Source organism: Nothobranchius furzeri, chromosome 11 (genome assembly GCF_043380555.1).
Source record: "Nothobranchius furzeri strain GRZ-AD chromosome 11, NfurGRZ-RIMD1, whole genome shotgun sequence".
NCBI classification, from domain to species: domain Eukaryota; kingdom Metazoa; phylum Chordata; class Actinopteri; order Cyprinodontiformes; family Nothobranchiidae; genus Nothobranchius; species Nothobranchius furzeri.
The window spans coordinates 19,915,626-19,932,141 of NC_091751.1; the positions used below are offsets into that span (position 1 = coordinate 19,915,626).

Consider the following 16,516-nt stretch of genomic DNA (forward strand, 5'->3'; position numbering starts at 1 on the left):
ATATGGCGTTCACAGACAAAAATGTCAATGTGGCGTCGATCGCCATGGACGATGACTTGGTGCAACTGTGCGGATGTAAAGGAGTACCATGCGTCGCGTACTTGCTCCACTACCTAGAACGAGATAGCAGTTGCGGCGAAGAACACCGTCTGGGTAAACAAATGTATTCTTTGTTTCAACAAACAGTAAAAGAAATGCTTCTCAGGATGCACGTTGTAATGCACCACTACCCCTTGTTTAACCACATCATCGAACTCCATTTCTCTGAGCAAGACACTCGACAACCTCCTTCACTCGAGGACGTGATCTCCCCATCGGGATTGTTGACTAGAGGCGTTTTGGTGCACGAAAGGTTGCACGGGGTTTCTGTCACCAGCACAGACCATTTGACTTCTACAAAATGGACCGGGTCTCTTGTTGCACAGGAGACAAATGAATATTTTGCAAGCGCTAAAAGCGATCACACGCAAATCGAGCCTGTGGACTCTGTCGGGACCAAAGTGTACACCGCCGGTGGTGTGACAAACTCACCCGCTTCGTCAGACCGCAAAGATTCGGCCGTTGTTGATATTGCTACAACCCGACCCGTTTCACCGACTCGCGTCAACACGACCAGTCAGCTGTCTTGTCACAACCCCGAAGACGTTACCACGCATGCGTGCCTGTACGACGTGATGTTGGCATTCAATAACAACCCTGGGACATTGACGGATAGAGCCGAGGCATTTCCTTATGAATTCAACATACGCACAGGACAAGGTGTCACGTTCAACGATCTAGTAGAGTACTGCAGCACGCAAACCTACGATAGACCCATCGGTCGCTTACCGCCGCGTAATCCCGTGTATAGCTGATGCAAGACACACGGGACCCTGTGGATGAAATGAACACGGTTCATATGTACACCATAACGTCGAGAGGAAGGCTCTCGGAAACGACTACGCTCTACCATGATGAGAAGTGTTGTTACAATGAGGCGTTTCTACCCGGTCGACCCGTCAGTCGACTGAATCTGGACGTAGATATGAAATGTTGCGCGCTGTGTCAAAGTCGATACGTCACCGACGCAAATGTTGAGACACGTGCGATAAAGTAGCTCAAGCGATGTCGAGCAGCCTATTGATGGTGATAGCGGAATCTTTATTGAACTTGAAAAGACAAACACTCGGGATGAAGCTTGTCTAAAGAGCCTACTCGGAGCAGTTGGGTCGACGTACGGGTGTTGGAGCAGCGGGTGCGTTTTTACACGCTTTATTTCATGCTTCAAATTAACATTTCATTCTAATTCAAATTCAAATTCAAAAATACTTTATTAATCCCAGAGGGAAATTGATTCTCCATTCCAACTGAACTGATCTATAATCAAATTGTCCGGAAGAGGCAAGGGAGGTAAAGGACTCGGAAAAGGAGGCGCTAAGCGTCACCGTAAGGTTCTTCGTGATAACATTCAGGGTATTACCAAACCTGCTATCCGCCGTTTGGCTCGCCGTGGTGGAGTCAAGCGTATCTCCGGTCTGATCTACGAGGAGACTCGCGGAGTGCTCAAGGTGTTCCTGGAGAACGTTATCCGTGACGCAGTCACCTACACCGAGCATGCCAAGAGGAAGACCGTGACCGCCATGGATGTGGTCTATGCTCTGAAGAGGCAGGGATGTACCCTGTACTGATTCGGAGGCTAAACTTTATAAGAAATATAAACACCATCTGTATTTTCCCACTGCATATTAGTATTTCTCTAAAATTAACACGATTGTACTCTGAGCACGCTAAAAAAAGAAACTTATGCTATTCTCACCCTGCCATGCAAGTACAGTTGGCTGTGAAGACGTAGTTCTCTGGTTTGTTTACTATGACCCAAGCCTCGTACATAGCAGTCTTGTGTCCTTGTCTTTGGCTAGGAAGGACTTCTGCCTTCAAGACGCAAAACTCAGAGTCTATGTCGTGATATTTTACTTTCTGTACGTGTCCACAGACAACATAGTTGTATGCATCTAACGATTTGTATGCCCGTAGCTTCTCACGTGTGTACTTACTGGGCCTCTCCACTAAAAACGTATATATATCGGGCCACTGGATATCTGGCCACGCACCTACATCTTCCACCCATTCCGTAATGCCACAAGGATCCGGGAGTCTGTTGCCATTCGTTAAAGTGAGTTTACTAATATAACATTCAAGATTTGCCGGTGATAACCCCGCAGCGTAGCTTGATAAAGCCTGAAACAACGCTATTCTCTGTTGCCAAGCTGCGCGCGCATTCTCGCTGACGTCATGTTGTTTACAAACAGTAAAAGGGTCTTTTATAACCTGTCACATACCGAACTTGTAAAGACACTGAACCGTAAATACAAACTGTGGATATCTACCAAATGTACAAGGTGTACTTCTGCTCCTTAAGAGCCAACTATTTATTTGAGTTTGACTTTCGCTCCCTCCGGTTCATAGACGACACCACGGTTCTTCATTCACTGATGGATTTATTCTTCCTTCACACTTCTCTTCCAAAACACCATTAATCCACCGTCAAACTGTCATTACACCAAAGTACAGAATAACCAAACATAAATATTACAAATAAACATTAACCCAAGTTAACAAATACGCTATACACACAGTTAACGTACCTCGCTGGCTGCACGTAACCATAAGGGAGTGAATCCGCGTCAGGAACAAACCTTAACAAAAGTAATTCGCTGGTTTCTTCTTCGTCTTCTCTACAGCTTTCCCTTACTTTAAACTGCTTATATATTCATTCCTGTGACTGCGTAGGTTATAGCTGTAACTACCCGATCCGTACCGGAAACCCGATCGGTACCACGCATGCGCGAAGGGCGTCTACTTCCGCTCGAAACATTTTACGATAGTTACGGGTCAGAGTATCTGTTAAGATGTTAAAAAATAATAAGTATCTATTTAAATGTTTGCAATAGTGAAACATTTCAATATAATGTAGATTAAAAAAAAAAACGTCGGACCGTACAGATCGGGTCTACCTGATCCGTACCGCGCATGTGCAGATGCTCTATTCTTCTTGTGATCCGTTCAATGGCAGTTTACTCCGCAGTGTACGAGGATACTGCCACTTGCTGACCGAGCGAATTAGCCCGATTGTAAACTGAAATTGCGTTGTTACAAATCATGTTTTTATATGCGTGTTAAATTTGATTTAGTGTGTTTATGCTTGTATGTGTGGAGACGATTGATTTGAATTATCTTGATGTTCTGTTGATAATGTCCACTGTAAATTGTCAGTAAACACTGGCTGATTAGTCTTCAGGTAACCTATTACGTTTGTTTTTTCTCCACACAATAGGTTATATTTTCATTTAAAAGATGAAAATGTGTCACTGTGATACAGCAGATATTCTTAATTTGCACTACATGTCCTATGAATGTTTTCCAATATGAAATGTAATATATTCTTGCACAAAAGCCAATTTGGCTCATCACCTAAAATTTGTTTACTTTCTACTTTTGTTAGATTTCTTAGTTTGCCACTTTGTCTTGAAATAACTTAATTCTTTGTAAGACCATAGTGATCATTTTCACAATGCTGCAAAATTAATGTTTGAAAATAGTTTATCAAGGTATTCATAAGTTAAACATATTAAATACAGATTTAACTACACTCATGTTTATATCCATATAAAATAAAACAGGACCACTTTATAATTTCCACAGGTTTACTGTAATAATGCGGAACACAAACAACAGATTACAAGAGCATGAACAACAGAAAAAGGATTGAGAGGATGGTTACAACCCAGATGATTTGAATAAGGAGACACATATTGATGGAAATAAAAAGCTTTTTATTTTCAGCGTGCCCTTTCTGGCAGTGTGGTACTCTGAGTACCAGGTACAAGCCCAACAGATTCACTTTCTCAAACAGAGTGTGACAGTGTGAGTGTCCTGTCACAATGTCCCGATTGATCATCCTTGATCAGTCCCTTTGGCTGACTGGTTAGAGTGTATGACTCTCACCCGGGAGTCTGGGGATTGAATCCCACCCGGGCCCTCGTCATGGACGTAATTTTGGGGGGGGACAGGGGGGACATGTCCCCCCCACTTTTTCCAAAGTCATGTTTTGACCCCTGCACTTTTTACCATCCAAAAACAATGTTATGCTATCTTAGGTGTGTTCTTGCTGTGTCTTTGTAAATCCATGCTTTCGTTCTTTTTTAAACACAGAAACAGTTTTGTTTACCTGTTTGTAGCTACGGTTTCGCCGACAGCTGCCGGCTTCTTCAGCGTCAGCCAGCACCGGCAGCTGTCGGCGAAACCGTAGCTACAAACAGGTAAACAAAACTGTTTCTGTGTTTAAAAAAGAACGAAAGCATGAATGTTATGCTATATTAAATTGACACTAGTTGAGCTCTAGGACCAAGCAGAAAACAACCGTTAGTGTTGAAGCCTGTTTCCTATTAGAGCAAACTGTAAAGATACCCCCCACCCCATGTCCCCCCCACTTCCAAAGTGAAAATTACATCCATGGCCCTCGTTTATCCATCTTGCCACAAGAGCATTACAGTTTTTGCTATAGTACTCCAAGAAGAATGATCAAAAACTCTCACAAAACTCTCCAATATGTCCATTAGGACACGTTCTGGTAACTGCAAAATTTATGCCAGGTGACAATAGTGAAAATACAAAATTTGTCCATAAAGTTTCAGAAATATGAGGACTGAAAACACATTACACTGAGTAGTGTTTCATAACTATTACTTCATTCTACTACTGGATAATGTATCTGAAGGAGCTGCCTGTGACTATAACTACTAATTCAGTTATATCAACAAATGAAAGAAACAGGAAAATCAATAGATTACCTCCAGTATAAGACACCTGTCAGCCTCAGCCTTTAACAGAAAACATGATTATCACATTAGACTGAAATGAAGACTACCACCATGTATGTAAACCTGCATTGTGATGAATAGTCTCAACATTGTGTGGTTCTGTCCTACAAATAGTCATCTGATTGTTGTCTTCTCACCGGTCTGATTAGACTTGGTGAAGGCTTGGAGGAGGTTGCCTTTGGTACCCTGAAGACAGGCTGGAGAGTCCCCTGGAGAAGAAGGGATGCTTCTTCTGTCCAGAAGGCAAATCTTTGTCCATGCCTTTAGAAAACAACGCCAGTCTGAATGGACTCTAGTTGTGTACTGCTGCTTTCTTCAGTATGTTCAATCTCAGGGTTTACAGTAAGCTACTTTCACAAACATTTGTTTGACCTGATGTCTTGCCTGAACCAAAGCTGCAAATATGATGGTGCCAGTTTGTCTAAAGTGCCTGCCACACCCCTCAGTGCCGAATCTCTCCATCAGCTGAATGCACCACCACAGGCGAATTGCTGGCATTTCCTCCTGAAGACAAATATAATGTAAGGTTTATGAAGACTGGAGACTGGCACAGATACTTTGGTGGTACTGTCTGAAAAAGCTTACCTCTGTGAAAGATGGTGGAGATGAGGTGCAGATGCAGAGAGCATACTGTAAAGTAAAATCAATCTTTAACATGTTAAAATGTTACATTCAAGTAATGGCAAGAAAATTCTCACCATCAGCATAAAGATGCCGCAGCAATTTCCCATGAACTGCTGGGGAAAGAACTGTAAAAAGAAACATGTTTCATTAAATGAGGAGAGCTGACATGCACCTGCTAGTTGTTAATTGCATTATGATGCACCTGATGAGCTTTCAAACTTTTGCACTGAAAACATACCTCAAGGTCTCTTCCTGTTTTCTCCTGACAAAAGCACGTCATTGCCTGCTTGAACAACACACTGCCTTACTAGCTTCCTTTTCCGTGTTCCAAAGGTCTTCTTCTGGGTGTCCTGTGCACTCTCAATATTGCGAAGAACCTACAAAAAATTTACATGAAAAGCAGAGAGAGAAATATAAATATTTATTATTCACCAGGTCGCCATGGCAATGCTCATTCTGGAAATATAGAAATACAGAAAAGTTAGCTACTAAAGCAGTAAAAATGTTGAATACACTAACCACATTTCCCCTTTTTCCCTCAACAAATCTCCTTTCCCTTCAGTCAGCCCTCTTCAAATGTACAGACTGTTTCATTCAGAACCGTCATCTCCTCAACTCTTGTGTCGATGTCCTCTTCTGGGTCTGCAACCTCAAAGTCATCGTCCATGGGACAGGTGTTCATCACAGCAGGAAGACGTGGATGTCGGTGGAAGACCAGGAAATAGGGACTGTGGCGGGTGGAGTGCTGATCACACAAAATCTCTCCATTAATTCATTTTCTCTTGCACTTGTCAATAACTTCTTTTTTTTATAAACAAAATTAAAAACATTCTTAAGACGATGCTACACTGTGAAGCAGCGTAAAAGTCATACAAAATGTCAAAATAGGAATACCTGCTTTGCAGTGTTGATGCCGTACACCACAGCAGCAAGGTGAACGTCCCAGTCGTCATGGTTCTGGTTCACGTACTTTCTGAGAGCACGCTTAATGTTCTGGTTGGTCCTCTCATCCTTGAGTTGTATTGGAGAATAGATAAAGAATCATGACTGATTTCCCATGAGTTACTCAAGGTTAGATATCCAAATGCTAACCTGCCCGTTGGTCTGGGGGTGGTACGCACTGGAGACAGCATGTTTAATATTCAGCATGCTGAAAATGCTGTCGTTGAGCTGCAGTGGCATGAGCAGACTTGGTCTAAATACATCATCTCAAATGTCAAGTTACGACTAACACTTTCACAAATTTTACCTGGTTCACAAACTCCTTTCCTTGGTCAGTGATGATCTTCCTCACCATGCCAAACTTAGACTTCATGACTGCAGAGACCTCAGCAGCAGTCTTGGACTTAAGAGGTTCTGCAATCACCCAGATCGGTCATGGTCAGGACATATCGGTTCCCTAGACGTGTTTCTGGGAGTGGTCCAATTAAATCCATGCCCAGGAACTCCCAAGGTTCTTTACCTGCAGGTCACAGAACTTATCAAGTGAAAATTTAAAGCTAACCTGCAGCAGACAAGCTTATTAACTTGAAAATTAAATGTAAATAGCTTTAAGATGTACCTTGACGGGATGTAATGTTGGTGCCACGGTCTTGATTGGGTCATTCATCTGGCAGCGATGACAACATCTGACCTGAAAGGCGTATTCCAAACAATACGTCTAGCAAACCCTAAAGCAGTTGATGTAAATTGATAATAAAATAAAAAGACAGAAACTAATGTTGAAATGTAAGTGTGAAAGTAAACACATTGAATTATATAGCCTACAGATGTTTTAGAAAAAATTATGACGACCTGATTTAGCTTCTTCACTCACATAAGGCCATTACCCATTCACTGATGTCCTGGTTCAATGTTGGCCAGTAATAGCCAGCAACAACCCTGTTTCGGGTACCTCTGACACCATTGTGGTTCCCGGTACCAGGGTTATTGTGGCACTCCATCAAAACAGGCTTCTTCTCCTCCTCTCACATGACTAGCAGGCGCATGCTCTGCATACTGGGGCCAATGTAGAAGAGTCTGTTGTCTGGAACAAGATAAAAATGAAAAAAAAAAAAAGATGAGAGTTGCTGACTAAAGTAAATTGAAATGTCTGACAGATATTAAAGTTTGAGATCTGCACCAATATGGTACATTTACCTCCAATTGCAATTATCTTTAAAAAATATATATAAAGGCTATATATATATGATATTGTATTTATGATTTAAAAAAAATCTAAAATAAGACCACACACCAAGAAATAGACCTATATATAGAGTTTCGATATTACAGACACTACACGTATACACTGTACACTGATATTACTCGTTACACCCTCCTGAATCAACGCAGGCGTCATGCAACTTTAGAACAATAACAGAGTCTGTACCCTCAAGCAGCAAGGGCAGCTGTAGACCATGATAAAAGATCATCTTTAATTTTCGTACTTACCTTTAAGTCTGTAATTAGGCGCCATTCTTCTTATTTTACGGTGCTTTTGTTCAATCGTCGGAAGCTCTCCGTTGAGGAGAAAATCATGAATTTCGTTGTATTCTGAGGTATTCATTGTTTAAACGTCCCGCAGTCGGTAACTGTCGCAAAGTTGGCAAAGAGAGGAAGTGACGTAAAATTTGCGCATGCGTGGTACCGATCGGGTTTCCGGTACGGATCGGGTAGCGACAATAGCTTAGCTTCTTTTCACATGCTCTTTTACTTCCCTTTCCGTCACCCAAAATGGGCCGAGTGCAACACAGCATGAAACTTAGTTCCTACCCCAAAAGAAACAACAATAGACAAGGGAAATAAAATACATACATAACACAATAAATCAAACAAATTGACATAATTTACACTGTGGTAGTTAAACACGTTGTTGTCCAAACTCGGGTTAGCGCCTCTCAGATCCGAAACGTTCGATTACACCAGGCCAACGCAGAGTCATCTTTATCATATCGAGAAGGAGTTCAAATGTTACGCTAACCCGTATACCCTATGTCTTGCCCCTAGACAAAGCGGAAAGAGACTTATGATGAGACTGCCGATAGCAGCGGTGTTGTTGCACTTGGATATCAATGTTATGATTCAGGCCCAAAACAATAACATGTGTACGACGTTGAGATTAGGAGTGGAGTCTGCCGTGGCCGAACTACAAATTTTACCATCTTTCAAAGAGGAAGAAAAACCGATCGGAGTACACGGAAGCCCCGAGAATAGAGTGTACAGATTCCACGAGGGCTACAAAAGAGCACCATTTGTACATTTTCTATCATCCAGTAATGATGTAAGTATATATATATATATATATATATATATATATATATATATATATATATATATATATATATATATATATATATATATATATATATATATATATACTATGACACACACAATATATTTATACCAGGTAAGTGTGAGTTATATAACGGAGTACATCTGCAAGAAGCCCTTTTCCCAAGGTGAGCTGAGAAATAGAAGACCTAAAAATGCACGCGACAAATTCAGCCTCTGAAGATATTCAGTCCCAACGGTGGTATTTCATAACTAAAGACCGGATCTCCACGGATGTGTTTTACCTATGGAATGCATCTAGCGGTCCTATGTCCTTACAGGACAATGAACACCTCACGGCTTATATAGTGGAATCAGACATGGACACAGCAACCCCTTGTCTCATTCGAATTCTAAAGTCTGTGACAGTAGGCAAGTTCACAAAACTCACATGTGTTCAAGGACAGAATATGGCATTCACAGATGGATGAAACGAACACGGTTCATATGTACACCATAACATTGAGAGGAAGGCTCTCTGAAACGACTACGCTTCACCATGATGAGAAGTGTTGTAACAATGAGGTGTTTCTACCCGGTCGACCCGTCAGTCAACTGAATCTGGATGAAATGTTCAAAGTCAATACATCGCCGACGCATATGTTGCGACACGTGCTATAAAGTAGCTCAAGCGATGTCGAGCAGCCTATTGATGGTGATAGCGGAATCTTTATTGAACTTGAGAAAGACAAACACTCGGGATGAGATCGCGTTGGCTGGCATGTGTCTAAAGAGCCTACTCGGAGCAGTTGGCAAGATAGCTGTGTACATGAGACGATCGTCGGGCAAACCCAAGTTGAGTTTGCGGATATTGTGGTATTTGCTCGTGGAACTGTGCAGCGTACGCGGAATAGAAGAATACAAAACTCTACTGCAGCCTATGGAACGGTTTTCTCTTCGATATGTCCTACTGTCATACCTCGAATGATCACACTCATGCGGACTGTGCGATCTGCGTAAAGCGGTATCGCGGTCCACTTCAAACCAACGGTGTTTAAAGTTGCCCAACGGGCCGTGTGCGGACAGATGGCCCCGTATTCTTACAGAAACGCTAGGTTTGAGTATGTTGCGACCTTCAACGATCAGTTCAACACTCTTGGTTCCGGGTTCGACGACCCTCTGTCTCTTTCTGTGGGCCTTTCGCCGAATCCTATAGCGAATGACGTTACGAGTTTAGGTTATGAATTTGCAGGTTTGTTGGATGAGCGCAGCAGCGAACTGGCGCTCGCACACGATATTCAAAGTACACCTGACCACACTTCCATCGTTCTGTCTTCCGCGTTGTTATGTTAATGCACCGTTAATCTACATTAATCGTACAGTGTTAGACACCTCGCCCCAGCATGGAGTTAAGGATATTGCTGCTACTCTGCATCACCGCTCGCATGGGGTCACCCGCGACCTACCATGCCCTGATGAACATAGCCTGCATCTCTGCACACTCATCGTGTCCTACACCGATGGCGTACATGTCGTTCTGTCTTGGAAACGTCCTCCAATGTCACATTAACTGCCCCTTAGGACAACCTACTGTGTCGGGTCCCCACACGGACGAGGTCCGGATTGTGCGGAGCTGTATGCAGCAATGGTACGCACGTCGAAAAACGTGTCGGCGACCCACGGTTAGAATGCTGCGTACAAAACAGACCATGCCCAAGAAGAGAGGTAACCGTGTTACCGGGCTCGCCGTGGCACGATAGTATCTGTGGTCACCAGGAAGACGCGAGACTTATCGAAACGCTAGCCGAACCTCTGAAATCACAATGGCTAAGTTCTACATTAAGCCAGGCGTACACTGTGCGACTTTTTCACTTTTTTGAGCCGATTTTCCAGTCGTGCGAGAATCCACGACATCGGGGCGAGTTTTGCGCCGAGCGGTCGTGTAGTGTACAGGGGGTTACGAGAGGCGATTAACACCACGTGACCAGCTGCCGATCAGCAGTCGTGAGGTCGCACGGACTTCTGGCGTGTTTAATATTTCGCTCATCCCTCGTGAGGGTATCGCACTGTTGAAGCAGCGCTGCAAGCAGCTGCGACCCAAAAAGTATCAGAACCGCTCACGGTGCATGCGCAATCCTGCATCAACGCCGCTCGCTATTTCCTTAATAACACACGTTGTTCGTTTTTGTTTCTACACGTTTTTTACTTACAAAGCTTGTCAAGAAAGCGTGTTTGTCGTGTTCATGTCAAATTAAACTGATCACAAAACACAGATTTACTTTCTTTATTTCGTCTCATCCAACCCCCATAAATCCCTGTGTGTCCTCCTGCAGCACTCCCGAAGGACAACAGGCAAAACAAGACAAAAAAGTCTGACGTGTTGAGTAAAAACTGCTATTCTTAGCATATTTTTAGGGTCGACGTGTTGCTACCAGACGTACAGTGTGAGCAGTCAGGTCGCATCCGAGAACTGGGTCGTACAGTGTGAGCGCATGACTCGTGAGATCTGCTCTGCGAGGAAGTCGTACAGTTTGAGCTGAAGCTGAACGCTGCGAGTGAAAAAGTCGCACAGTGTACGCCCGGCTTTAGATGACCTGACCATCGCCTGGAGTAGAGCGTTGTCTCACCTCGACTACAAAGAAATGTATGCTTTGCTCGGGGTCATAGATATTGATGATATAATGTCCGTGGATCATTTATTATCAACCGTGAAGAGCACTGTGCACTACTGGACAAGCATTCCAAACTGGTATCGCAGTAGGGTCTGTAAACTGCATCTAAACCACACACAGGATACCTGTAATAGATTCTACACGCTACACTTCATGCGCAATAACTATACAGAGCTGGAGACGTTGGCTTACTTGTTAACTACCGCGAATAGACACCGCACGTCGTACGCACTGTACAAAGCCGTAGCTGCTCCGTTTATGATTGATGGACTAAATCCATGTGAGGTTACAATTACACACAACAATGGTCTGGTAACAGATCTGGCGACCGGTCACTCCTTCGCAAACTCTACAATCACTATACCCATATCAGCTTGTTACGTATACAAACAATGCACGTTATACTGGTATTTGTACCAAAACGATGAGGGGGTACAACTCACACCCTTAGCGCCTGGTATTACATACACAGCTACATATCCCGATCGCGTTGACCGCAAACTTATCTATGCCTATAGTTATGGTTACTCTTATTGACGTAAAGGCTTTCTTGTGGATGTAATAGATGCGAGACAGGCATTGCAGAATAACGAGTGTAACACGCTTCAGTACAATCTGATTGTCAGCATTTGTTCGCCTCAGGTTCCTTAAGTGGTTTCTCTGTTTTTACTGTTAAGTTCCTGGTCTGTTTATAACATGATTCCTTTCCAAATCCTCATTTAGCAGTCTGGGTGTTACTAAAATAAGATACGTGTTCCTTTCTATCCATTGCCAGATCTTCCTGTGTTTGGGTCTGGCAAGCACGCAACACCTGGACATCTTTTCAGTTATCTGTGTCTTGCCCTTCACTGACAGGTATTCTGTCAAGGGTATAAAATAGAGCCACCTTCAACCTTGCACCAAATCATGCATATAAAAAACATTTATAGGTGTGTGGAGGGATGCTGAATCTAGCACTGCCATAAAGGCCAGCTTTTAAATATGTTGACTGACCTGCACCTAAGACATCTGAAGCCAATCTGAAGATTGCAACTTAACAAGTGTCTTATGCACCTCTTTAATGGAGTACTGGAACATGTACCAATGCCAAAACAATGGATTACACCATCCCTGAACACACATAGATCGGTTCTACAAATAAAAGTTGAAACATTCTTCAATGCATTACAATTTCCCTGCTGTACAGCATATGTTGTGTTTTGGATGCTGGTATGCTGGTCTAGCATGTGATGCTAGACCAGCATACCAGCATCCAAAACAACATGTGCTGGTTTATTCAGCAGGGCTAAGAGATAAACAAGTCCTCAGGACAGTTCAGACAACTATACATAATCTACCGCCATTTAAAAATTCTGTTAGTCATCACACACAGAGCCAAATGGTTGCAGCCACTGAGGAATCTCCCTTTATCTTCGGTAACACAGGAAGAGGTTAGCACCCTAAAGGATGTCTGTTCTTGTTGGAAGAAAGACTCTGACGTCATCTAACTGGGCTCATACACCTATCTCCTTCTCCCTCATTTGTCCTGACAGCCTCTCTTTTTCTCCTTGTAAGGAGGACGATGTTCATTCATGGTGCCAGAAATGTAAATGAAATTACTTTAGAGAATGAGCTGCAAACACCATTTTTTGCTGCAACTTTTCCATTGGGGAGATCCTTAGAAGGTCAGGTGTTTATTTGACTTTAAAAAATGCATAAAAAAGGAAAAGCCATCACAGAAAAAAAAAATATTAAGGGGTCTGCCACTTGGCAGGGCTCTTGCTGCTTGCACCCCCACACATTTTACATCAAAACTATCAGCTCAGCCATGGGACGTGTGCTATTATTTTTATGAGCGATCCGATTCACCATGGTGAAATTATTAGCAAAAAACATAGAAAATTGTTCATTTAGAATGTGTGCATGTCTCAGTCAGCCAGGCCAGCTAGAGCTTTGTGTGCAGCCACTTACTCTTCTTCACTGGAGGAAATGATCTCTTGATTGGGAGCGTGCATCCCCACAAATTCTACTTCAAAATGACTGGTTCTACCATGGGAAGTGTGGTATGTCATGTGTAGCGACATGAATGGCCTCATTTTGTGTCCCAAAGGTCACACTTCCCCAGCTAGGTCACGTTGTCCTGGCTGAACTTCTGTCCCACAGATTATCCATCACAGCAGACATAAAGTCTGCTGAAGACCATCTTTAATCTGACTGCTTTTATCTGTCTGCTGTTCCTCCGCAAGATGAAGGACACTTCAAGATAAAAAAAATAATCATTTTTAATAAACTTTTTTTACTGTTTATTACAAGGTTCAAAATAATTATCATAAATAATCATTATGGTTCATTATAAATGTAATTAATTACTGAAATGACTTATTATTCTTTGGATTAATAATAATTATTATTTATGATAATCAGTAATGTTTGACAGTGTGAAGAAGGTCACTTGCACGTGTACACATCATGCAGAGGGGACTGAATTCAGGGTAAAGGTAACTTGCTCTCACATGTCTTTGCTCCATAACAACAAGCTTTCTGTCCCTGAGAGGGCGTGTCCTGAGGTTTTGTTAAAACCAAAAACTCCTCAGTTCAACTTCGGTTCTTGAACCAACCAGATACTCTCGTGGCGACGAGAGTCATCCCAGAGGACGAGGGTCGGCCACCCGAAGCCTCACTAAGCTGTTCTTTCACGCCGATAGAATTGCTCCGAATAAATGCCACCTGTAACCAGCTGACGCAAAACTCCTTCAGAGTTAAGCCAGATGCAAGCTGTGTACCCTGCGACAGCTCTTGGACCAGAGAGTCGGTACCACTCGGGTCTTCCCTACCAGACTGGGCACCCAGAGGCTGACAACATCCTCCCTTTGACCTCCGGATCCACACAGAAAGTCTAACTGGGTGAGGTAGAACACAGATTGCGTCTGATGCTGTTCTCTCTAAGAAACAACTCAGTTAGCTGCAAAAACAACTTTTTCCACCCAGAACGCGTTTCTCTCTCTGAAAGAAATCTTCTGAGATCCATCCACGCATCCAACATACGCATTCCATTTTAGTTTCCATTCAGACACAGGTTTGCTTTTAATATCAAGTTTTAATATCAAAGCTGTTACAAATTGTCATTTATAAATTGTTATTTTTTAAATTGTCATCTTTAAATTGTTAGTAATAAATTCTTAACTTTTTAAACCTGACTCTTCTTTGAAATGAAACACAGAATGGTGTATATTTGGTTATTGAATAAGCAAAGACTCCATTAAGTCTTCTGTTTAATAAATAAACTTTTGCTATTAATTTAATTATCTTAAATTAAATATTAATCTTTGGATTAAATACAGACCAAGACAGTTGGTGTATGAACTTCTATCGATTGTATAAATATCCTGGATATTTATGCATGATATAAGTTCATATGCTAATTTATTTTATCTTTCTCAGGATCTAACAAAGCTGATAGCAAACAGCGTTAAATCCTAGTATGTAGATCTTCTACGCTACACATGATTTTGGGTTTAACACATGGGCACTATCTTCTACCATGAGCAGGTCCCCTTTTAAATATTCTTCATGATTTATTTTTGTTCTTGTTAAAATTAATTTTAAAATGAAAAGATTGATCATTAAATTCTATTTTTCTAATTCAAAATTCTCTCTCCCTTGGTGTTTGTATTTTACTCCAGCTGATGGTTCTGACAGACCTTTGCTAAGTTAATCACTCACTGTGGCACATTCCACTTGCTGTAGTTGCTGGTCTGGAATCACACTTTAGATTTCAGCACCAACACATTGACTGGAGGTTTCCTCGTCTCTGAGGTGATTTCTATTCAGCCAAAATCCCAACTGAAGATGTGAACTGGCTAAATGTCCCTTTATGAATGTCAGTTGGGTACAAAGACGGTGCTGGCTTAACCTGTGCTTGACCCATCTGAGCACATTTTCAAAGATAATACAATATCTCTCTGACAGTCTTCTCAACCATTTCCAAAGTCATCAGATTTGATGGCAGCTGATGCAACACAGCACAACTCAGACAAGATCAAAATGCATGGTGCTAAATGTGCTCAAGAGTTATGAACAAAGAGACTTTTGCACACACCCCTTTTGCATCTGTATATGAAATTAGGACAAAAAGCAAGGGAATGTGTTTTCCTCAAGAACACATGCAATTAAAAGACTTTCTACAGATCAAAATGACAAAAGGAGAATGAATGAACAGAGCTACTTGACTGTGGGCTGGTGATTACAAAAGGAGAACAGGTGAGCAGGGTGAGGACTGGGGAGCTGAGGGAAAAACCAAAACTGAACAAAACACAAGCAGATCATGTGTTTATTTCGTTCACAAGGGTCTGGTTAACCATTCACTTCCACAGTCCAATCGTTTAAAATGTCATGTTTATTCAGACTCTGATCACCCAATCCAACAATCAGCAAAACAAGAGCCAGTGACAGCTGCCTTTAAAATGTATTAGCATGTGACAGAACTGTATCTAGTAAGAGGGTTACCCTTGCACAACATATTTTGCAATATATATTTTACATGGCTTTTAACGGATTTTAAGCTATTAATTTTAAAGCCAATGACATTTTATTTTATTTTAGTAGGGATGCACCGATAAAAGTTAACCAATACCAGGAACCGATATTAAATTCAATTCAAGTTTATTTATATAGCGCCAAATCACGAGAAGAGTCGTCTCAAGGCACTTCACATAATAAACATTCCAATACAGGTCAGTTCATTAAGCCAGTCAGTAAAAAGTTTCCTATATAAGGAACCCAGCAAATTGCATCAAGTCACTGACTAGTGTCAGGCCTAGTCCACACGTAGCCGGGTTTTTTAAAAACGAATATCCGCCCCTCCAAAAACTTGCATCCACACCACCTCGTTTTAAAAAAAAACTCTGTCCACACCAAGCCCCCACAATGCGGCTCTAAAAATGGTCCCAACCCGGAAGTAAGAAAAATTGCAGTTCCACCCTCATCCACTAGGGGCTGGTTTCAGAAGCAAGCAAATCCTCATTGACTCCCATGTTAAAAATGCCAATTTCACAGCAGAAATAAACATGTTTACAGCCTGGTACCAAAACATGTTTTTTGTCTAAATTATCTAGTTTACACTCATGACAT

The 16,516-nt window shown here is 42.0% G+C and overlaps 1 pseudogene; it reads left to right on the top strand.

Moving 5' to 3' along the window:
• The first annotated feature begins 853 nt into the window (after positions 1–853).
• Positions 854–1,679, top strand: LOC107396964 (histone H4-like; annotated as a pseudogene).
• Positions 1,680–16,516: the final 14,837 nt, after the last annotated feature.